The sequence below is a fragment of the Chiloscyllium plagiosum genome, unplaced genomic scaffold (assembly GCF_037043375.1).
Source record: "Chiloscyllium plagiosum isolate Xiang-an unplaced genomic scaffold, Cpla_swu_hap1 HiC_scaffold_14, whole genome shotgun sequence".
Taxonomy (NCBI): Eukaryota; Metazoa; Chordata; class Chondrichthyes; order Orectolobiformes; family Hemiscylliidae; genus Chiloscyllium; species Chiloscyllium plagiosum.
This window is the reverse complement of record NW_028270152.1, coordinates 99,411,867-99,437,584: the sequence shown is the minus strand read 5'-3', so window position 1 is coordinate 99,437,584 and position 25,718 is coordinate 99,411,867.

Below are 25,718 nucleotides of genomic sequence, written 5' to 3'. Positions count from 1 at the left end.
ACCACCAGACGCCTGGAGGAAGAACGCCTCATCTTCCGCCTCGGAACACTTCAACCCCAGGGCATCAATGTGGATTTTAACAGTTTCCTCATTTCCCCTTCCCCCACCTCATCCTAGCTTCTAACCTCCAGAAACTCGATCCCCTGACCTGTCCGGACTTGTCTGACCTGCCCAGCTCCTTTTCCACCTATCCACTCCACCCTCTCCTCCCTGACCTATCACCTTCATCTCCTTCCCCACTGACCTATTGTACTCTATGCCACTCTCTCCCACCCCCACCCTCCTCTAGCTTATCTCTCCATGCTTCAGGCTCTCTGCCTTTATTCCTGATGAAGGGCTTTTGCCCGAAACGTCGATTTTGCCTGTCCTCGGATGCTGCCTGAATTGCTGTGCTCTTCCAGCACCACTGATCCAGAATCTGTACAAATCCCAGACGAGTCCCCAATCTGTTAAAATGCAGAAGTCGAACCACTACTAAATAAATTTCGCAGAAACTTTCGCCTCACCTTGTCATCTGTTCAAAGTGTGAGGGACTGAAAGGGAATACGTAATTTCCACTATTTAAAGAAAAGTAACAGTTTTGTTTCCGAACAGAACACTAAACAAAACTATGAAGAAACTGAACATTGCTTCCCTTAACTGAGCACAACCCTATTGACATGGTATTCCAATAACATGCAATAAATATTACATTAACTTAATCACATGTCTACACAGTCTCTGCCTTCTCTGCTGTAATCAATCTCCTACTCATTGATTTCATTCGGTCGTCTTAATACTTTTTACTAAGCGAAAGTGAGAGCTGCAGACGTTTGAGATTAGAGTCCAGAGTGTTGTGCTGATGAAGGGCTTTTGCCCGAAATGTTGAATCTCCTGCTTCTCGGATGTCACCTGACCTGCTGTGCTTTTCCAGCTCCACACTCTCGACTTATTTCTTTTTACTCTGAATATGTTTTACAGCAAAAGGTATCTTTTTGATAGACTTCACTCTGATTTCTTTGAGCGCAAGATTTTAGATAGGCAGTTAGTTCTTTGACTCTACAGCAGTTGCTCTGTTATTCCGTGGCAGTAGCTGGAACCAATTTTCAAAAGGCTCACTTTTTTTTATACCCCCAACGTCTTTCCCTGTCACTGGTCTGATGTCATCAAAACAATAAATTCAAACTCGATTGGGTTTTAATATCCCGGGCATAGTTTAAACTATTTGGTTAAACTTGGATTGTTGTCAAAACAGCAACCAACACTCAGGTATCCCTTTAACATCCAATTGTTGCATGCATCCATTTTGTAACAGCTAATCTCCCAGCCTTTCCATTTGGGCAGCTGAGCCTGCAATTTAATTTTTCTTCAATATTCAGAAAACAATGTTCATTTTAAATTGGATCTACGTGCTTTGACTTCGTTACAAATACCATTTAATAACACAAATGATTAACGAAGATTAACTTTCGAAGTGCATATTGAATTATTGTCATTTTTAAATTGTTTACAATTAGCTAAAGCTCATACATTTCAGTGAGAAATTAAATTTGTTAATTATATTTTAATTCATAAGAACGCTATATCTGTTTGATTGTTGAATTGTTTGCTCACTGTGAATATGTAATGGTTTAGGGGCAAACAACTTTCGAAATGTTAGAGTGAGAATGTATGCATTTGAATACTGACGTTGAATATTCAACTGTGATTGTACAAAATGAGGCAAATATTCAATACAAAATAACACGTAGTTTTCTTTTATTTTTGCATCATAAAGTATTGCACTGAGTTTATGTTTTAGTTCCAAACATATCGTAACAATGTAGTTGTTCTCAGAGATAATGCAAGCATTGTTATGTGAAATAGTCGGAGCTCACTTGGTATTGTTGTCCCCAATTTACAAAATACAGGACATATTTTATTATTGTTCATATCGGGAAACTCATCACTTGCCGTCACGACCTACATAATTAATAGATTCCAAAGGATCTGAATTTAGGCATAGTGCTCCTGGAACTCACAGTTGTCTGTAATCTGAGTGACACACTGGTCTGCTCTTCAACCTGTCCAGAGACAACCTGGGTCAGGGCAGGCATTCAAACATACTTTCACAAAAAAAATCATTTGTAGCCCATCCTGGACAGGTGAATACTAACCAATAGCTATCGCTGGTCTCAGTGTAGACACAAATGTTGTCCAAATTAGGTACCGATGACTGACCAGCAATCAGGTCTTCGAGATTTATCTTCAGTCTCAGCCTGCTCCAGGGAGCAGATGTATGGGCACGTCTTGCCAGAACACACTGCACAAGCCACTTGACAGCATCTGGCCTGCCTCCTAGATTACACATATTTGCACCCTGCACAAAACCCAGGATGAAGAAATTCACAATTTTACTGTATCCAGTAGCACACTGTGTCTCACAGTAAACATTCTAAAGCAATAAGCAGTGTATGTCAACTTCACATTCATCAGTGTCAAAATAAAATTGAACTTCTGTGCAGATGGCCAAAGATTAATACAACGGTCTCCCAACCTGCTTTTGAATGGGTTTCGATCGAGATCAGTTCTGCAGACTGCATCGAGGGAAACAGCAGCAACTGCCAAGCCGAGAACCACTTTAACAACTGAACTGTGTGGATTTTGTCTGACGTATGTCACTACACACTCACTGTACTGACACTCAGTTGAATGTAACAATGGGCACCATAAGTGCAAGTCTCGGCCTAACACCCCTCCCGAGCTTTCTCATCTCACTCCCTCCCCCGTTCACCAATTGATGTGAATCCACTACCTGGGAGAAACAGTCTGAGCTTAATCACAGTTGGTCCACTCCATAATGGGCTGTTCAAACCACTCACTGACTGTTTTTCATTTCAGGGCGACATATGGTGCTGACTTCCTGAGCCAGTTTGATTCCCGATGTCCTGGGGATCAGGGAATGGAAAACACAGGAAGCCAGTAACCATTTTCTAAGAGAAATGCCACATGATGAGAGGCAGGTTTGCATTACTAGAGGGAGAGTGATTATTGTTCACAAAGGGTCAGCACAAGCCGGTACCCTGCACACGCCAGCACCATCGTTGGGAGCTCATGCACTTATGGAGAGACTTTATCAACGCGGCCCATTATTGAGGGCTGTCCCATCTGCACACTGGGGGGGCGGTGGGTCGGGAAATTAATCACCAGAAACTCATGGTATGTGGAGGTGATCGCTCAGTTTGGGAAAGTGGCATTTAATGCATCAATTTAAAATATATATATATATATATATATATATAATTCAACAAATATTGCTTCTTACAGTCTTAGATTTACAGTTTTGGTTCATAGATTGGGAAGCCTGACAACAAACAGTGAATGGTTATAGAACTCCGAAGTACAGACGAGGTACAGACTGTTCCTGGTGTTATCTTCCAGGCTAGATGTACTTTACCTTGGTGCTAGGATTATTTCATGTCAGACAGATGTGATAAGGGAATAGACTGACATGTGAAATTTTGACATTTTTGCCATCAGAGATGTGGTTGGAGGAAGTCAGGATTGGCAACTCTATATTCTGTAGCATAGGAACTACAAGCAGGAATTGGTGTTGTTTTATTAATTAAGGAATCAATTACTGCTGTTAAGAGGGGCAATATCTTGGACAGGCCTTCAACTGAGACTTCGAGGATAGCGTTTGGAATAAAAAGATGACAGATAATTGCTAGGGTCATACTATCGATCCCCAGTTAGAAGAAAATACATGAGTCAATGTGTAACCAATTGCTGTCGTGTATAAAACAATGAGATGGTAATTCTGTTTATGCTTTTCAATATCCGACATTTATTGGGACAGTCACTTACTTTAAAGACTGGACAAATATGTTGAAATCTGTTGCTGAGAGCTTCTTATATCAGCATGAAGCATATACAACAAGGGATGGTGCATTGTTGGACCCAATCTAATCTAGACCCACTTGCCAGCACCTGGCCCATATTCCTCCAAATCCTTCCTCCTCATATACACATCCAGATATCTTTTAAATGTTGCAAAACTAATTCTGGGTAAAACTGTAGTCGAACAGCGTGGAGTGGGGAGGGGTGTACGTACTCGAAATGGATTTGATGAGAATATCAGCCCATATTTTACAATCTAAGATCCAATGAAGGAAACCAGCCCACCGAACCTTAAACATCTGCAAATATTCAGAGCTGAATAACAAAGTAAAGAGAAGCTTAAAGCAGCTATAAAGTGAGCAGATGAATGGAATCCCTGTAGGAAGGTAGAAAGTGTAACACTGAAATTAAGGAGATCAATAGAAAAGCAAAAATGGGGCGTGATAAAACATCAGTGGGTGTTCTATCGCTATACCTGGGGAAGTGGATAACTCGGGAAAGAATGGAGGAGTATTAGGGATCAAGGAAACAACTTGTGCGCGGATCCAGACAATATGTTAAGTACGTCCTTCATATCAGTCTTGAGTTTGGAGGAAGGCTTTTTGGAATAGTGAAGAGTAGCAGAATAAAAAGTGGATTCATCCCCAGATCTGGATAAGCTGTATCTTAACTGACATGGGAAAAGAAGGTGGAAGTTACAGGCTCTGACCCTCTTTTTTTCACTGTGCTTTGCCACAGAGGATGTGCGATAGAACAGGATTGCAATCAATTGTAGGTTCAACAAGGAGTGCTAGAAACAAACGAGAGAATTGAAACTACCAAATCTCATATCAGTGAGAGAGAAACAATTATACAAGATTCTGATCATTAAGTATCTTCAAGGCTGAGAGGCATATGTTTAATCAATGAATCAAAGGTTATGAGGACAATGCAGGAAAATGGAGTTGAGGATTATCAGAACAAACATCATTGAACTGAAAGGCAGGACATACTCGGTGAGCTGCTGGGCCTACTGTTGTTGGTATGTCTTATGGTATCCAGTCTGCTACTATCCCTGTGTTCGCAGGAACAACCGCTCTCTGAGACACAGTTCAGAATGCAGCTGACTAATTCAAGGAATTTATAAATAATATACCGATAGCCATAAATACGTTTAAATCAGGAAGCCAATTAGTATTTTATAACTTTAAATGAAATGTAGTCTCATTTTTTGAAACACTAGGGAACACAGGCAGAGTTTGTCATGGCCCTCTTTGAGAGAATTTTCCTTGGAAGTAGTCTATTGAACCTGCTTGCCATCCCTCTGTGGCAATAATATATTTACTGAGATAAAGAATCATAACTGCAAATAGTCCTTCATATACAATCTGGCCAAGCTCCTGCTCAAATGAAGCAAGATGTCACTCATCCTGTGCTGAAATCCTCTGACAACAGAAGTTCACATACCACTGACATTCCAACTAGTTTGCTGCAGCTGTATGTTAGACGCCAGCAACTTATAGACAAGGTTTATTTAAAACTTAGGTTTATTTAAAACTGTACTTTCCAACATTTTAAGATTTAAGAATTATACTGCACAACAATTTCGCCAAAAAGTTGGATAACATTCTGTTTCCACATGATAGACATTTGCACTGATCTTGCCCATGTGGACACCTATTCAATCTTCATAAATCTTAACAGCTTCCTTACTGCACTCGTTCCCACACAAGAATCCTACACTCTGTTTACTGTCTTTTCACTAGTAATTAATCCGTCAAGTACATTCGTAATGCTAGAATTGGTAGGGCGCAGGAGGCCCAGTGTGCATTCACAGGCTCTTCACATGCGCATCATTACCTCCACCCATTATCATGCCTTTCCACTGTATCCTCCCTGACTCATCTTTAATACAATCTACTTATTTTACTTCTTTCTCTGAAAAGCAATATAACAATCTTTGTTGAAGAACAATCTCCTCTCAGTAAATATTCTCAACTGAAGAAAAGGCAATGGATTAAGTACATCACCCCGGCATTCAAATTGACCCTCTGCAGCTTCTATAGTCAAGTTTGACTTGATACCCTTCAGGTTACCCACTCTACATCTGTCTTGTTCCCTGTTTTGGTTGGTGTTGTCCAGTTCTTTGTTTATACCTTATTTACTGAGATTGAAACCTTTTTGCAAAGAAAAGGTCGTGACAGATTTGAGCCAAAGGCAGGTAAACCAGAGTTAGGCAACAAATCAATTATAATCTCCTTAAATTGCGGAACAGGTACAAAGGGTTCAACAACCTCTTCCTGTTCCTATGGTCTTGTGTTCTATGTTGAAATGACATGGTGACCATACTGCCAATTCCAAATTCATTTCAACAGATAAATGACGAATTAAATCAGATGGAGTCGCTGATCGCGACAAAATGAATTCATATTGCTAAAAAAAATCTAGAAACATAACCGGAAACGTAATGCTGTCCATGTATAAGGAAGGGTGCATTTGCTGTCTAACTTGGTTGCCACCACATCCACACCATTCACTGCCTCCACCATTAACTCTCAATGGAAGCAGTGAATCTAACAAGATACATTGTGGATATTTACCAAAGTTCATTCGAAAACACTTTCCAAGCCATGACGATCTGCAACATCAAGGGCAACAAATCCATGGAAACACCACCCCCTGCAAGTTACACATAAAGTCCGTGACTGTCCTGACACGGAAATACATCTCTATTGCATGGGTTTCACTTGATGAATATCCAGGCTTTCTTTCCCTCAAATTATTGTGGGTGTCCCTGCACCAAATTGACTGCAAATGCTCAAGTGGGCTGCGCACCACCACCTTGTCCAGAATAACAGTCTATGTGTAGTTAATGATGGCCCAGACAGCAGTGGCTGATACCTATCAATCAATAATGCACTAATGTTTCAACAGCTTGCAATCTGGGTTTCACTGTTGGAATAAACTTGGTCTATATTTTTGAGTTTCAGGAAATGGATACGTGATTTGATTGTAATATAAAAGATTTTGAATTGCAAGGGCTGGATTGGGCAGATGCTGAAATATTATTTCTGTGGGTCAGGGAGTCCAAAACACGATAACAGGGTCTTGGGATAACGGGCAATTTATTTGGCTCTGAGAGGATGTGAAATCAAAGGATATTAGAGTGTTCAGTATTCGCCATCTTAAGAATGGTAGATGCATTGTGAATGAAAACAGTGAAAAGCTCAGACATAGGAGCAGCTCAAGGTTAGAGGAGCTTACAGAAATAGGGAGATATAAGAGCAGGGGGATGTCACAGATATAGGAAAGCTGTAATAGAACAGAGAGATTGCCTGGATAGTGACGGGTTTACGGGCTGGATGTTAGAGAAGGCTGTAGGTGCTGGAAGAGTTTACAACAATAGGGATGACAGGAGGAGCTTGAGGTTTTTATAGCGATAGCGAGGTATGTAATTCCGAGAGTGAGTTCCAGCCCTGTGGATCGACGTGAGATGCTGGAGATGCTGGAGATCAGTTGGGGTGGATGAGTGGAAATATTACAGAAATAGGGAGGTGTGTAGTGACTGTAGGAGATTACAGAGATGGGGAGTGTTGTTGGGGCTGGACGAGATTGCAGAGATCGGGAGACTTGTAGGGGGCTGTTGAATGTTACAGAGATTGGGAAATGTGTCGAGTTTTGACTAGGATACAGAAATTGGGAGGGTCTGCAGGAGCGTACAGAGATAGGCAGGTGTACTTTGGATGGAGTGACATTTTTGCCATCAGAGATATGGTTGAAGGAGATCAGGATTGACAACTTAATATTCTGTAGTACAGGAACTGTCGGCTGGACAAAATTTGGTTTTACTAAGTAAGGATTCAATTACTGCAGTAAAGAGGGATGATGTTGTGGAAGGGTCTTCAATTGAGGCTTCGTGGATAGAGACTGGAATACAAAGTGGGCGGCACGGTGGCACAGTGGTTAGCACTGCTGTCTCACACCGCCAGAGACCCGGGTTCATTTCCCGCCTCAGGTGACTGACTGTGTGGAGTTTGCACGTTCTCCCCGTGCCTGCGTGGGATTCCTCCGGGTGCTCCGGTTTGCTCCCACAGTCCAAAGATGTGCAGGTCAGGTGAATTGGCCATTCTAAATTGCCCGTAGTGTTAGGTAAGGGGTACATGTAGGGGTATGGGTGGGTTGCGCTTCAGCGGGGCGGTGTGGACTTGTTGGGCCGAAGGGCCTGTTTCCACACTGTAAGTAATCTAATCTAATCTAAAGATGACAGATACATTGCTATGGTCATATTAAGACGCCCAATTAGAAGAAAGTACAGGAGCTATTGTGTCACCAATTACTGTCGTATATAAAACAATAAGAAGGTAATTCTATTTATGCTTTTCAATATCCAACATTTATTGGGTAGTCATGTGCTTTTAAACGGAGACAAGTATGATGAAATTTATTGCTGAGAACTTCTCATATCAACAAGTAGAAGATACAACAATGCATTGCTGGGTCTTATTGTGGAGAAAGATGCCAGTCATATGTTCGAGGCAGGATTAGGAGAGAAGTTTAGGACCAATGACCATAACATCATATATTTAAGTTCCTTAAAGAAAAGGCAAAAAAAAAAAATCTTCAAAATATAAGGTTTTGGATTGGGTAGGCAGAGTTGATTAGAATTTCGGATCTGGCCAAAGTTGTCTGGGTACATTTACTTCTGGGTAAAGCTGTCTTCGAACAGCGTGGAGTGGGGACGAGTGCACATGCTCAAAATGGAATTGATGAGAGTATGGGCCCAATATGTTACAATCTAAGATCAAGCATAGGAAATCGATCCCAGAGACACGCTGACGTCTGCAAATATTCAGAGCTGAATAACAAAGTAAAGAGTAGCTTTAATCAGCTATAAAGTGAGCAGATCAATGGATTCCCTTAATAATGTAGAAAGTGCAGCGCTAAAGTTAAGGACATCAGTAGAAGAGAATAAAGATGGTGTGATAAAACATTTGCGGGTAAGATTAGTAAGAAGCACAAGATACTCTATCCACATATCTGGGGAAGAGGATAACATGGGAAAGAATGGCAATTATTATAGATCAAGGAGTCAGCCTGTGCACAGAGCCAGAAAATACGTGAAACACGTATTTCATATCCGTCTTCACTTGGGCGAAGGAGTACCTGCATTCAGGGAGAGTGACTGTGTGACCCTTTAACAGATTGTTAGAGATTGGGAGGAAGAACTGGAAGTTTTTACAGAGTAAAGAGTGGACAAATCCCCAGGTCTGTATTAACTTTACCTTAAACTGATATGAAAGAAGAGGGAGATAATAACAGGCTCTGAGCTTTATTTATTTGTTGTGCTTTTGAACAGCGTGGAGGTACGATAAGAGAGGTCGGCCTCTAATTTCAATTCAACAAAGTGTGCTAGAAATACACAAGACAAATAAAGAGTACCAAGTCTCATATCAGTGAGGGAAACAAATACCGAAGACTTTGAAAATATGTTCAAGGCGTAGAGACATATTTTTATTCAGTCAGTAAATCATAGGTGACGGGGAAAATGCAGGAAAGTGGAGTTGGGGATTATAAGAACAAACATCATTGAACTGAAAAGCAGAACATACTCGGTGAGCTGCTGGGCATACTTTGTTCCTATGCCTTATGGTATCCAGTCTGCTTCTGTTCCTGTGTTTGTGATAACATCAACCTGCCTCCCATTGGAGTGAGACACAGTTCAGAATACAACTGAATTTATAAATGGTACACGAATAGCCAGAAATTAGTTAGAATCAGGAATCTAATCAGTATTCTGTAACTTCCAATGAAAATAACTTTCATTTCTTGAAACACCAGGGAACACATGCCAAGTTTATCATGGACCTCTTTGATAGCATTGTCCTTGGTAGAAGCTTATTGAACCTTCCCTTTCCTCTCTCTATGGCAATAAAATATTTACAGAGAGAAAGAACCAAAACTGGACAGATTCCTCCAGGTGCAGTCTGGCCAAGTTCCTCTCCAATTGAAGCAAGACATCTCTTCTCTTGTGCTGACACACTCTGACAATGAAGGTTCTCATTCCACTGTCGTTCCAAATAGCTTGCTGCACCTGTAAGTTAGACATCAGCAGCTTATGGGCAAGGAAACTTTCGGTTTTATTTATAGCTATACTTTTCAACGTTTCACAATTAACGAAATATCATTTCCATTAATTTCTTCAAAAAAGTGGATAACTTCACGTTTCTGCACCATATGTCAGTTTTAATGACCTTGCCCATGTGGAGGCCCGTTTAATTTTCATAAATATTTACAGCTTCCCCACCGCACACATTCCCACACAAAAATTAACTGTAAATTCTTCACTCCGTTTCCTGTCTTTTCGTAAATAATTAAACCATACAAGTTCATTCATAATTATAGTATTGTTAGAGTAAAGAAGGCCATAATGTTGTTACTGGCTCTTGAAATGAGCTTTATTACCTCCACCCAATTTCCCACTTTTCCTTTGCAACCTCCTTGACACATGCCAAACACAATCTAAATCTTTTATTTCTTACTTTGAAAAGCTGCATGATTATCTTTGTTGAAGAAAATATTCTCAACTGAAGCAAAAGCAAGAAGTGAAGGATATTATTCCATCATCAAATTGTCCCTCAACAGCCTGCTGTCGTCAACACTGCGTTGACACGTTTTGGTTATCCACTCAATATCCTTCTTGTTGCCTGTTTTGGTTGGTATTGTTTCGTTCTTTGTTTACACCTGAATACCTGAGGTAGAAACCCTTTTGCGAAGGAAGGGTCGTGACAGATTTGGGCCAAAAGCAGGCAAAATGAGTTATGTAACAAATCAGTTATAATCTCCTTAAATTGTGGAACAGGCGCAAGGGGTTCAACAACCGCATCCTGTCCTGATCATATTGTGTTCCACATTGCAATGGCACAGCGACCATGCAGCCAATTACAAACTCATTTCAGCAGATAATTGTTTATTTAAATTACATGGATTCACTGAAAGAAACAAATTGAAGTCGTATTGCCAAAAAGTAGCTAAGACCATAACTCAAACAGCTATGCTGCCCATGTATAAGAAAGGGTACATGTGTAGTTCAGCTTGATTGCCACGACATCCACAACATTCACTACTTCCACTATGAACTATTAATGGAAACAGTGTGTTCCAGTTACAAGATACATTGCAGATATTTAGCGAAGTCCATTCGACAGCACCTTCCAAGCCTTGATCATCTGAAGTAGCAAGGGCAACAGATCTACAGAAACACTAACCCTGCAAGTTACCATTCCGACTGGGAACTATATCTCAGTCTCACGGGTGTCACTCGATGAATATGCTCGATGAATATGCTGCCTTTCATTCCCTAACATTATTGTGGGTGACCTTGCACCAAAGTGACTGCAACAGTTCAAATGGGCAGTGCACGGCCACCATGTCCAGAACAACAATGTATGGGCAATAAATGATGGCCCAGCCAGCAATGTCTGATACCTATCAATAAATAATACAATAATGTTTCACTGTTTGGCATCTGAGTTTCCCTTGCTGCGTTTGTGACTAGATTTAGCCGATATTCTTGAGTCTCAGGAAATGGAGAAGTGATTTGATTGAGGTGCAAAAGGTTCTGAGTGGAGAGAGATTGATAAGGCAGATGCTGAGAAACTATGCCTGTGGGTTTGGGAATCCAAAACATGATGACAAGATCTCACGATAAGGGACAACTTATCTGGGACTAAGATGATGTGAAAACAAATCCCTAAAATGATCTCAGCGTTTTCAGTATTCGTCATTCCAAAGATTGTGGATGCACTGTCAATGAATTCAGCGAAAACTTCACAGAGATATGGAGGAGCTTCAGGTTAAATGAGGTTACAGTGAATGGAGCAATAGTTTCAGGAGGGTGTCACAGGTGTGGGGAAGCTGCAACAGAACAGGGAGATTCCCGAGATACGGACGGGTGTATGTGCTAGAAGACTTTACAAACTTCGTGAAGGCTGTAGGGGCTGTAAGCGTTTCCAAAGGGAAGGAGGAGCGGAGAAGTTTGTGGAGTTTATAGCGAGAGGGTTTTATGTAATTGCCAGAGTGGGTTCCAGAGATTTAGAAGGATATACGTGATGAAGGAAGTCACGATGATATGAAGGACTGAAGATGCTGCAGGACATTAGATAGATCAATAGGGGTGGAGGGCTGGAATATGTATGCGTTGGTGGAGGTTATGCAGATAAGAATAGGTTTAGGTATTGGAGGATGTCAGCGATATAGGGAGGTGTGGAGAGGCTAGAGGAGGTGACAGAGGTCAGGAAGACAGTCGATGATGGATGACGTTCATGGAGGTATGGATGGGTAGAGCGACTGGAGGAGTTTTACAAAAATAGAGAAGGATGAAGTGGGTAGAGGAGGTTACAGAGATGAAGAGGGCTGTAGTGTCTAGGTGTGGTTACTGAATGGGGAAAGATATAAGTGTTTCTAGAACATAGTACAATACAGCGCAGAACAGGCCCTTTGCTCCTCGATGTTATACCGACCTGCGAACCAATCTAAGAAACTCATCCTACACAATCTCATCATCATCCATAGGCATATCCAAGGATTGTTTAAATCCCCCTAATGTGGCTGAGTTAAGTACATTGGCAGGCAAGGCATTACACGCTCTTACCACTTTCTGATTAAAGAACCTGCCTCTGACATCAATCTTAATCCTATGTCCCCTCGTACAACCTGTTATCATCATCTGAGGGAAAAGGCTTTAACTGTCTACTCTAGCAAATCTTTTGATCATCTTTTATGTCTCTATAAAATGCCGTTTAGCCTTCTTATCTCCAAGTGAAACAGACCCAGGTCTCTCAGCTTCTCCACATAAAGACCTTCCCTCAAGAGCAGGCAACATCCTGGTAAATCTCCTCTGCACCTTTTCCAATGCTTCCACATCATTCCTGTAATGGGGCGACCAGATCTGTACACAATATTCCCAAGTGAGGCCGCACTAGCGGTTTGTATATTTCCAGCGTGACATTTCGGCTCCGGAAATCAATCCCTCTGCCAATAAGACCTAACACACCGTTTGCCTTCTTAACAGCATTACAACCTGGGTGGCAACTTTCAGGGATCTATGTACATGGACACTAAGATCCCTCTGCACATCCACACCACCAGGAATCTTTCCATTGATCCAGTATTCTGCCTTCCTGGTATTCTTCCCAAAGTGAATCACCTCGTGTTTATCCATTGAACTCTATTTGCCACCTCTCAGCCCAATTCTGCAGTTTATCCAAGACCCCCTGCAACCCGCAAATTATTTCCATACTGTTCACTACTCCTCCGACTTTAGTATCATCTGCAGACTTACTAAGCCATCCATGTATGCCTGCATCTAAGTCATGTATAAAAATGACAAACAACAGTGCTCCCAAACAGATCCTTGTGGCATACCACTAGAAACCGAATATTTTCCATCAATCACCACGCGCTGCCTTCTTACAGAAAGCCAGTTTCTAATCCAAACTGCTAACTCACACTCGTTTCCATGCCTCTGCATTTTCTCCAACAGCCTAATATGTGGAACCTTATCAAAGATTATACCGAAGTCCATGTAAACCACGTCAACTGTCCTACCCTCATCTACATGCGTGGTTACCTTCTCAAATCCCTCAATGAGGTTTGTGAGATACGACCTGCCATTGAGGAAACCATGTTGACAATTTGCAGTCAAATTGTTACTTGCTAGATGATCATAAATCCTATCTCTTATAATCCTTTCCAAATCTTTTCCTACACAGACAATAGACTCACTGGTCTATAATTGCCTGGGTCATCTGTTCTGCCTTTCTTGAACAAAGGGACACCATTTGCAATCCTCCAGTCCTCTGGTACTAAACCTGTAGACAATAAAGACTCAAATATCAAAGCCAAAAGCTCCAACAACTCCTCCCTAGCGCACCAGAGAATGTTCGAATAAATCCCATCCGACTCAGGTGACGTTTTCACTTTCAACCCTTCTAGAATTGATAAAACATCTTCCTTATTAACCTAGATTCTTTCAATTAAATATCTCGTATCTCATTCACCTTCTCTATAATATTTACCTTTTCCTGAGAGAAAACCAATGAGAAATGTTCGTTTAGCACCTCTCCAATCTCCACAGAATCCACACTCAAATTCCCACTTGTGTCTTTGACTGGCTCTATTCCTACCCTAGTTATCCTTTTCTTCCTAACGTACCGAAACAAAGCTTTAGGATTCTCTTTTATTCGACATGCTAAAGACTACAAATGTCTTCTCTTTGCTCTTCTTAACTATCTCTTTAAAACCTTCCGAGTTAATCTGTAATTCTCCATCGTCTCATCGTCACATCGTCATATCAGCCTCCTTCTTCTGCTTAACAATCGATGTGATTTCTGTAGTAAACCACGGTTCCCTTAAATTATCACTTCCTCCTTGCCTGATAGGGGCATGCTATTCAAGGACACGCGATGTATGTTCTCCAAACGAGCTTCACATTTCAATTTTCACCATCCCCTGCATTTTGCTACCCCATTCTATGCATCCTAAGTCCTGCCTAATCGTATTACAGGTGCCCTTCCCCCATTGATAACTCGTGCCCTATGGCATATACCTATCCCTTTCAATCACTAAACTAAACGTGTTCATGGAGGTTATATACATAAGAAAACGTAGAGTTACTAGAGAACGCCAGAAAAAAATGGGGCGGTATAGAGAGGCTGGATAAGGTTACAGAGATCAGGAGAGTCTAGTGGTTGGATGAGGTTTACAAACGTCGGAAGCGGGGAGTGGCTGGACGAGGTTACAGTGACAGGGTATATGGGAGAGCAGCTTAGAGAGACATGTAGGGTTTGTAGGGGCTGGAGTAAGTCACAGATAAAGGGAGATATGTAGATGATGAAGGAGATTATAGAGATAGGGAGGGATATAGGGTTTGGAGGTGGTGAGAAGAATAACGAGGGTGCAAATTTTATAGTCGGTGAGAGAGATAAGGAGAGATTTGAGTTTGGAGGAGGTTGCAGAGTTAGGGAGAGGTGAAAGCGTTGGAAAATATTAGAGAGATAGAGAATGGTATTGGATTTGAAGGAGGTTAGAGAGGTAGGGAGTGGTGTAGGTTTTGGTGATGATTAGAGAGATAGGGAGGCGTGTTGGTTTTGGCGGTGATTAGTGAGATATGGAGGGATCTGGGTTTAGAGGAAGTCGCAGAGATAAGGAGGGGTGAAGGAGGTGGAGAATATTGGAGAGATAGGGAGGTGCGTAGTGTTTGGAGAAGGTCAGAAAAACAGGGACTGCTTAACGTTTGGAAGATTTTAGAGAGTTAGAGAGGTGTGTAGGGTTTGGAGTCGGTTCAAGAGGTAAGGAGGGATGTCAGATTTGGAGGAGGTTAGAGATACAAGGATTGGTGTTGGATTTGGAGGATATCAGAGAGATAGGGAGGGATGCAGGTTTTGGAGGAGTTTAGAGAGATAGGGAGAGATGCAGAGTTTGGAGGAGGTTAGAGAGATAAGGAAGGATCTGGGTTTTCGGGAGATTGCAGAGATAGGGAGTGTTATGGGGGTGAGAGAGATAGAGAGGGGTGTAGGGTTTGGAAGTTTGCAGAGAGATAGGGACGGGTGTAGGAGGTTTCTGTGTCAGTGTTTGATCTGACACCGTGAGGCTGAGGGAAGGGAGTCAAAAGAATGTTTCTGTGTCATTGTTTGATCTGACACCGTGAGACTGAGTGAGGGGAGTCAGCAGGAGGTTTCCGTGTAAGTGTTTGATCTGACACCGTGAGGCAGGGGGAGGGGAGTCAGCAGGAGGTTTCCGTGTCAGTGTTTGATCTGACACCGTGAGACTGAGGGAGGGGAGTCAGCAGGAGGTTTCCGTGTCAGTATTTGATCTGACACCGTGAGACTGAGGGAGGGGAGTCAGCAGGAGGTTTCCGTGTCAGTATTTGATCTGACACCGTGAGGCTGAGGGAGGGGAGTCAGCAGGAGGTTTCCGTGTCAGTGTTTGATCTGACACCGTGAGGCTGAGGGAGGGGAGTCAAGCCAGGGCTACAGTCTTGTTAAATAGAGAAAACAGGAATGCCTGCCTATAGTAGCACAAAATACATCTCAGAATGAGATGACGTTACTAAATTGGTCCACTTACTCACCACATGGTATAAATAGCAAATGATACACAGATCTAACCAAAGAATCAGACCTAATCTCTACAATCCGGGTGAATGGTGGTGGACAATCACACAACTCACCAGAAGAGGAGAATCCACAAATACCACCTTCCTCAAAGATTGAATAGTCCAGCACAATAATAGAAAAGCTCAGGCTAAAACTTTCACAACAATGTTCAGACAGAAATATCGATGGGATGATCTATTTTAATCTCATCCAGATGCAGTCTTCAGCTAAGCCGATTCACTGTGTGTGGCATTTACAATCATCTGGAGAATGCAAAGTCTGTGGGCCCCGGTAACATTCCATTCAGGCTGTTCCTGCTGGGATACAGCACTGGTATCTCCCTGACAATGTGGAAAACTATCAGGGTGTGTCCTGTACACACACAGACAAAACATAAGACGATCAATGACTGCGCCTTTGCTCTAATCCCTGTAATTAATAAAGGGATGGCAGATGTCACATACAGTGGGATCAAACAGCACTTCCTCAGCAGTAACCTGCTCGCTAAAGCTCAGTTTGGGATCTCATCTCCTGGGCTCATTGAAGCCTTGGTTTAACGATGTACAAGAGAACATAGCTGAAATCTAAAGGTGGGGTGACAGTGACTGCACTTTTAACTTGATCATAACTGCATTTGACCAAATGTCGTAGCCAGGATTAATGGCAAACCTGGAGCAAATGCGAATCGTCTGCAGTGGCATAAGTTACAGCTGGTACAAAGGAACGTGGCTGGGGTTGGTGCAGAACAGCCATCTCAGCTCCGCCGCCGTTCCCCAGGGGCGGGGTTTCTGGGCAAGCCTGTAGATTAGAAATGGAAATGTAGGGCACCATACCCCGACAGGGTGATAGGGTTGTTCTCTCGTTAGAAGAAACGACTGGTGGTAGTTTTACTGGACGGTCATCATGCCTCAAGTGAGGGAGAGCTTGAGTAGGACAGCCCTTTTCAGGCACCTCAGTCAGTGCATGCATTGAACCCAAACTGTTGGCATTAATCTGCATTACAATCCAGCCGTCCAACTGATTGAGCTACCCAAGTACTTGCTCAGCTCCTTGTGGTAGAAATTGTAATATTATCCCATTCAGATATGTTGTTAGACACCTCTGGAGCAGGTGGAACTAGAATCACGTTTCCTAGCTCAGAGAGAGGGACAGCATCAGTGAGCTATAAGAGTTCTCTCTGCCCTAGGCCCAATAATTTTCAGCTGCTTCATAAATGACCATCTCTACTCAAGTGAAGGAACAACTGAGAATGTTTGCCAATGACTGGATAATGTTCAACACGATTTGTGATTTACTCAGATACTGAAGCAGTCCTTGTCCAAATGTAACAAGGACCTTGGGATATGAAGGTGTGAGCTTAACAGTGACAAGTACAATTTCCGTTGCACACATGCCAGACAACGATTATCTCTAACAATGGAAAATAAAACAATATGCTCTAACATTCAATGCCACTACCAGCACTGAACTCGCCACGACCAATATCACAGGGATTACTATTAACCAGAACTGGACAGAGCATATAATTTCATTAGCCATTCCTGTAAAGGGCTTATGCTATAACGTCGATTCTCCTGTACTTCAGATGCTACCTGACCTGTTGTACTTTTCCAGCACCACACTTCGACGCATATAAGTTAATTGGCTGCAAGAATATCCCAAGGGCTAGGAATCCTCCATGAATAACGTCACTCATGATATCAAAAAACCTGCACACCATCTATAAGACACAAATTGAATGTGTGTGCGATGAAATACCCGCTCCCTCCCCATTTACCTGTGTGCATGCAGCCTCACCCCTCATCCACTGACACACAGGAGCAGCAATACCTGCCATCTACACGGTGCTCTGCAGAAGTTTATTCAAGGCGTCGTACAACGTACCTCTGAAACCATGGCCGTCAAGAAGGACAAGGGAAGCAAATACTTGGGATCATCATCATGTTCGCTTTCCGTTCCAAGCCACCAACCATCCTGATTGGGAAGTATATTGCCATGTCTTCAGTGTCACTGTTTCAAGCTCACTCCCCAATGGTATTGGATGTTTCACCCACTCATGGACTGCAGTGGGTCAATGCGGCAGCTCACTCCCAGCTTCTCAAGGGCAACAAGGGATGAACAATAAATACTGGCCCAATCATATTCCATGAATAAATGAAAATGAAAGAATTGTCCCCATACCTGCCCAATGTTGGACACTGTGCTTTGGGTGTCGTGAGCTCAGGCTGGTTGGGTCCATGCAGTCACTGGTTTGTTGTAAACAGCTGAAGGTATAATCTGTCAGACTCTCAGAGGCATGGCCGACATACCGAGCACCACACAGACACTGCCATTCACATCCTATAATACTGAGCTCTGAGATAGTTAGAAGCAATTCAAAATGTACTCATATCTGACTGCAACATGTTTAAACAGACAGTGATATTCCTGCCGTGAAAATGATTATGAGCGAGTATTAGCAGGGAGAAAGTGAGGACTGCAGATGCTGGAGATCAGAGTCAAAAAGTGTGATTCTGAAAAAAAAACACAGCCGTTCTGGCAGCATCTGAGGAGTAAGAGAGTCGACAATGAGTTCACAATATTAATATAATGGAAAATAAATGTATATTTTGAAAGTTATTGCTATTAATAATAATGTAGTCTTGGATGTGGTAATGACATTCATCATTTCGATGCTCCTTACTTTGAGTTGTGCACTGTTTTCATCATATTGTTGTTATAAATGTGAGCTGAGTAAATGGATGGATTTTGAGCTCATTGGACAATCTAAATTTTGGTATTATGTAAGGATGTCAGAGCTTCAATAAGGAGACTTTGCTGTTAATACTTAGAACAATGCTGCAAACAGTTACACAGAGGTTTCCAGCTCAAGTCACACACAAGTCGTTGGGCTGCGATGATGCTGGCCATCAATTGAGTTGCACAATTCTGTTTGGATACTGACATTGTGGGGCTAACATACAATGGATATGATTTATGCGGGAATCAATGTAAGATGCCATGTGCTACAGGAGTCCATCACCTTTACAACACATTCATTCAGGATCGGGTTCAAGGTGCAGAATTACAGAGTTTAGGTGGCACACAAGAACAGATATACTTGCAAGACATGGTTGTTTACAGGTCGTTGTTATAAATATTGAACTGCGCCTGGACCAGCGCCATGTGCTATTCCATTGACCAGTCTGCCCCACACACATATCCCCGTTGTTCAGGTATGTCTCTAAGCAGTCTATTGTGAGGGATTGTGTTAGTAAATGCGCAGCTCCAGTTTGGAAACTCTCGGCACAGATTGTGAAGATGGCCAGTGTATTGGAGGTCGTGATGAGGTCCATTAACACTGTGACTTTTCTCAAAGTCATTTCCAATAGTTTTTTTTTGCCTATAAAATGATCTAAACATGAAACGGGTGCTTACTACAGTCACTGATTTGTGTAATAGTTAGCTGCGTACTCTGGTAATTGAATTAATATTCACTTCAATTATTTTCAACTGAAAAACAATGATGTTTGCGTTTTTTTAAGATATGGAAGAAACAAAGTGATATTAACTCTTCATTATACAATATGTAAAAGTGACCTGTTATATATTTCCAACGGACTAATCAAGCAACAGTCAGATATTGTCTGTGACGCATGATTCTGTGAACAGGACTACATCCCAGGGAACATCCCAGGACACAGCCAGGCAGAGGTGGACAGCTCCTTGGTAAATAGACAATACAGTGCTCAGCATTGATGCTGGATCCTGTGGCTTCGGAGGGTTGGTGTGGACTGGTTGGGCCGAAGGGCCTGTTTCCACACTGCAAGGAATCTAATCTACTCTCCAAGGTTCAAGTCAGGAATATGATGGAATAATCAATTGTCTGAATGAGTGCAGCTCCAACAGTATTCTAGTATGGACTTACGAGCAACCGGCAACACAGTTGTGTCCAGAAGATCATGTCACACAAACTTGATTGAATATTTTGAGGAAGTAAATGAATTGATTGATGGGGCCCGGGGCTGGTTGTTGGCCGTCTGGACCTTAGCAAGGCCTTTGATATGGATCCTTATGGCAGGTTCATACAGACGGTGCAGTGAAATGGGATCAGCGGTCAATTAGTAAGATGGATAGAGAATTGCTTGGTCATTGAAGACAGAGTAGTGGTGGAACAGTGGTTTTGTGACTGGAGATCTGTAAATAGCTTGGCGGAGTTGTAGATTGTGAGGATGATTGCCAGAGAATACAGCCGGATATAGGTCAGCTGCAGACTTCAACAGAGAAAACACCAATGTAACTTTATCTGGACAGTTGCGAGGTGATGCGTTTGAGAAAGTCTAATGCAGGAGACAAGTATAAAGTGGATGGAAAAACTACTGGCTACATCAACATCTGAAGGGATATAGGTGTACAGTTCCACAGGTTCCTGAAAGTGGTAACATGGGTTGATAGGGTGATCAAGAAGCCTGATGGTAAACTTGCATATATGCATCAGAGCATACAATATGAAAATTAGCAGGTCATATTGCAGCTGTAGAGAAACTTAGTTCGGGCACATTTAGAATATTGTGTACAGTACTGGTTGCCACATCAGCAGAACCCATGTGGAGGTGTTGGATAGGGTATGGAAAAATTTTACCAGGATGTTGTCTGGTTGGAAGGGTATTAGCCCGAATGAAAAATTGAACAAGCATGGTTTGTTTGCACCTGGGCATCATTGGCTACGGGGCAACCTGATAGATATTTACAAAATTCTCAGAGGCATAGATATAAATACAGTTAGAAGCGTTTTTTGTCCCAGAGTAGGAATATCAATTACTCAGGGCCATAGGTTTTCGGTGAAAGGGAGAAAGTTCGGGAGATATAATCGGCAATTCTTTTTTCTTGCTTTTCCAGACAGAATGTGCAAGTGCCTGGAATGCACTGATAGAAGGGAAAAAGCTAATATAGCAAGGTTTAAGAGGGATCTTGGCACAAATATGAGTTAGGAGGGAACAGAATGACATTGAGAGTGTCGGAGCAAAAACTTTCTTTTTAACTTTAGAACGGCATCACGTGCCAGTGCGGGATTGCTGCGATGAAGGGCCTATTCCTGTGCTGGCCTTTTCTTTAAAACAAGATTTGAGTGCAGGAATGGCAAGATGTTGACTCAATGATTACTGATGATCAACAGCCACAATCAGTGGATCTCTCCTCAACAACTTGCAGCTTCACATACTCCCTCTGACTGTGGGCGAACTTAATATAGAGAATTGGACGTGAAAGTCCGAGCTGGTAACTGGTGACTCCATCTCGCCCCTCGCTCCTGCGGCCATCTATCTTGGACACAACATCTCGCGGGACACTGCACAGACAGAAAGCTGCATGTACTCCACATGCTCCAATGTTGGCATCTGTCACATGCCAGCCTCACCATGCCAAGGCAGCACATCTCCAACTCACTGACAGTACGCTTCTGTACTTCAATTCTGCAGACTAGGGTGCACTGACAACTCTCATTGCAATGCTGCTGCAAGGACACTGTGCTCAGGGACACATACCTAGCTCATGGACTGTCCCACTGGTCTGCTCACTCCGTGTTTGTACACAGTCAAAACTGCTGCAATGACACTGTGCTCAGGGACAGACACCCAGCTCATAGCCTGTCTCTCAGGGCTGCTCACTCCGCGTTTGTGCAAACTCAATGCTGCTATAAAGACACTGTGCTCAGGGACACACACCCAGCTCACGGACTGTCCCCCTAGGCTTCTCAGTCCGTGTTTGTACACAATCAATGCTGCTGCAATGACAGTCTGGTCAGGGAGACCCATCCAGCTCATGGCCTGTCCCTCTGGGCTGCTCACTCCGTGTTTGTACACACCCATTTTGAACTGACTTTATTGCTCACAGAATTATTGTCCTGCCTAGCCCTGCCCTAAGCAGTGTTTCCCCTCAGCCACAGCTATCAGGGTCATCCGCCTGCTTATTGTCTTGGTGTTTAGTACAGACACAAACCCAGAAAGCTGAATAACATTGTCCACAGTCAGTCACAGTGCCGAGCACACTCAGTCAAGGGGTGTCTCAGATCCCAGTCCGGGAGTTTGGACACAGTCAGACAGCTTCTCGTTGTTGTTAGGGTCAGGATCCTTCCCCTTTGCGGGGGTGAGGAGCTGAATGCTGGGCAGCCCCCATCCCTCTTGGCTCTTTCTGCTCTCTTGTGGGGTGGTTTCTTTCGAAATGTGAGAATTACCAAGCGGTATTAAGGGAGCTGGAATTGTTTGTTACAGCTAGTACAGCTGGGGGAAAGGTAGCGAGGTGTCCTGCGTGAGTGAGTTGGCAGCACAGACACCAGGCAGAGTTGGGGAGAGGGACAGAGAAGACTTTAGAGAGATGTCAAGAGAAGGTGCTGTATTCAGTGAAAGTGGGAGAACATGAGCCTTTGTGGGAGGTGGGTGCAGTAGCAGAGAGAGAGTGAGGGTTAGGTCAAAAAGTGCACATGGTGGCACTTAACATGGTGGAGTGGAGAAAGTCACTGACCTCCTTCCTAACCGCTGGGCATTCACCCAGAAGGCTGGCACCTCACTGACACAGGGGTCAACCTCGGACCAAGCTGGCAGTGTCTGGTGTCGTGGCCTCCCTGCCAGTCCTGGAGGAAGGTAATGTCCCTCTCCTGCACCATGCCATCCAATATAACCTTAGGGGCTTGTCCACAAAGTGTGGCCCCAGTTCTACCCCCTCTGCTATCTCCTGGCCAGTTTCGGTTTGACAATCTAAGAGTATAATCACTTTTTAAAGATGACACCTGGAACAGGGTGGCTGGTGCACTCTGAGATATCCAGACAGTGGGCAGTTGTTATGACAAGGGAAAAATCATCACGTTAGTGCTAGATGAGAGGAAGACCATGTGGGCAGGGAAGGTAGTTAACGAGGCAGATTGGGGATGGTATTATGAGAAAATGCAATTCATCTTGTGGAGAGAAACCCTCCATGAAACTCGAAAATGAGACTTGACAAATCATAAGATAGTGTAGGCCTCAGTCTGTCTGAATCAAAATAGGGATGCAGTGTGATATATTGGGAGCAACAAACTTGGAGCAGGGAATTATACAGGATATTCAAATCGTGACAAAAGGGGTAACACAATGGTCCAGTCTGTTAAAAAGAGCCAGGGAAAATCCCTATCCTTATACTTATCTGCATTATCCAATTCTTATAGATGCAGGAATGGTGCCAGAAGACAGGAGAATGGCGAACACCGTTATTTTCTTTAGTGTGGAGCAAGGGACTGACTGAATAGGTGGAGGCTGGAATTCTGAGAGAGTGGATAAACGGTCACTGAGAAATTCCCAGAGATTCCAGGACAGTCGGTCTGGATTTGTTCAAGGAAGATCGTATGTAATTAATCTGACTGTGTCGATTTGAGGCACTAACCTGTAAATGCATGTGACTTACTTGGATTTGACGAGAGATCCCATGGAAGTCAATTTGAAAACAGAAACTATGGCGTCCAGGTGAATGGACCAAACAACCCAGAGAAGTGCAAGGCAAGGCATTTGGGGACATCAACAATAGTGGGAAATATACAATAAATGAGAGTGCGGTCAGTGTGGGCTGACAAATAAAGATAGCTGGAAACATCAATAACTTCGTTAATGCAGCAAATGGCACTATTACCTCTATCAGCCAAAGTGCAGAATTTACGAGCAGGAAGCTGATGTTGGAATTATCTAAATAATGAGTTCAGTCACAGCCTGGGGACTGGGTGCAGCTCTGGTCACCCCATTACATGGAAGGATGGAATTGGACTGGAGAGGGTACAGAGGAGATCCGTTACCCTGTGACTGTAGAAGTGCAGTTATGGGGAAAGATTGGAATGGAGGATGCTGACAGGAGATTTGATTGGGGTGCACATATTGTTAGGAGCTTGGGTAGAAAGGGAGAGAATACCTTGTTCCTGTTGCAGAGCTCAGTTACCAGTGGTGAATATTTAATGTAATTCGTTGAAATATTAGAGAAGTGATGAGGAAAATTGTTACTTCTCCCAGAGTATGGTCGGAATCTTGGAGTCACACATGGAAGCGGAGTAGAAGCAGAAACTCTCAAACCATTATAAAAAAAAGGAGACGGTATGTGCACCCGACGTCCTATAGTATCTGGGGAGACAGAACGAGGGCTTCAAAAAGCAACGTTACTTCTTGTCCAATGCAGACAGTGGACAGTGTGATCTCCTCTATACTGCTATTTTCTGAAATTTTCAAAGGTTACCAATATCTGCTAACCACTGAGTCACTAGTCCAACCTGAAATTGTAATTATATTCACGGCAACCACTTCCTCTGGAATCCCATTCCACACGTGAACCACTCTCTGTGTAAAAGTTAAAAAAAATCCCACACATCTTTTGAAAGCCTTCCTCTCCTCCCCTTAAAAAGTATGTACCCAAACTAGAATCGCGCACCTCCTGGAATGCGCACCTGCTGTTCACATTATCTTTCATCCCCCCCATAATTTTATAAACCTCTAATAAGATCACCCCTCAACCTCCTGGGCTCCAGTGAAATAAGTCCCAGCCTATCCAGCCTCTGCTTATAATTCAAATCATTTATTCCGCTCAACGTCCTTGCAAATCTCTTCTGAACCTGGTCCAGTTTAATAATATCCTTCCTCGAATGGAACAAACAGAACTAGACACATTATTCCAGAAGAGGTCTTAACAACATCCTGTACAACCTCAACGTGACGTCCGAACTCCGAGACTGAAAGGTCTGAGCATTGAAAGTAAGCGTGTTAAACACCACCTTCACCATCCTGTCGACATGTGACACACACTTCAAAGACCTAAACCCCTCAGTCTCTTTGTTTGATATCACTATTGAAGGCCCAAGTTTTAATCGATGTAAGTCGTGCCATCGTTTATTTCTTCAAGCTGTAATATTTGACATTTATTCCATTCCAAAAATCAAAAAAAGACTTTGAGTATAAAGGCAGTTGAAATATACTTAAGAGGGAAATAAGTAAGGCAACAAGGGGACAGGACACAACTTTGGCAAATAGGGTTAAGGATAATCCAAATGTTTTTTATAAATATATTAAGAAAAAAAGGGTCACCAGAGAGAGAATAGGGCTCCTCAAAGATCAGCAAGGCAGCCTATATGTGGAGCTGCAAGTGTTGGGGGAGATGTTCACCGAGTATTTGGACTCAGTGTTTTACTGTGGAGAAGGAATGGATGATGTAGAATGTGGGGACACAAATGGTGAAATCTTGAAAAATGTCTGTATTACAGAGGAGGTGGTACTGGATGTCTTGAAACACAGAGAGGTGGATAAACCCCAGGACCTCATCCAGTGTAGCCTAAAACTCTGTGGGAAGCTGGTGAAGTGATTGCTGGGTCCCTTGCTGAGATGTTTGTAAAATTGATAGTCATAGCTGTGGTGCCAGAATAATGGGGGTTGGTTAATATGGTGGTATTATTTAATGTAGGTGGTTTGGACAAGCTCGGGAACTGAAGATGCATGAGCCTGACGTCAAAGCCAAACAAGTTGTTGGAAAGAAACCCTGAGGGACAGGATTTGCATGTATTTGGAAAACCAAGGGCTGATTAGGGATAAAAGAGGGAAAAATAATGACTGCAGATGCTGGAAACCAGATTCTGGATCAGTGGTGCTGGAAGAGCACAGCAATTCAGGCAGCATCCTAGGAGCTTCGAAATCGACGTTTCGGGCAAAATCCCTTCATCGGGAATAATCAGGAATAGTCAGCATGGCT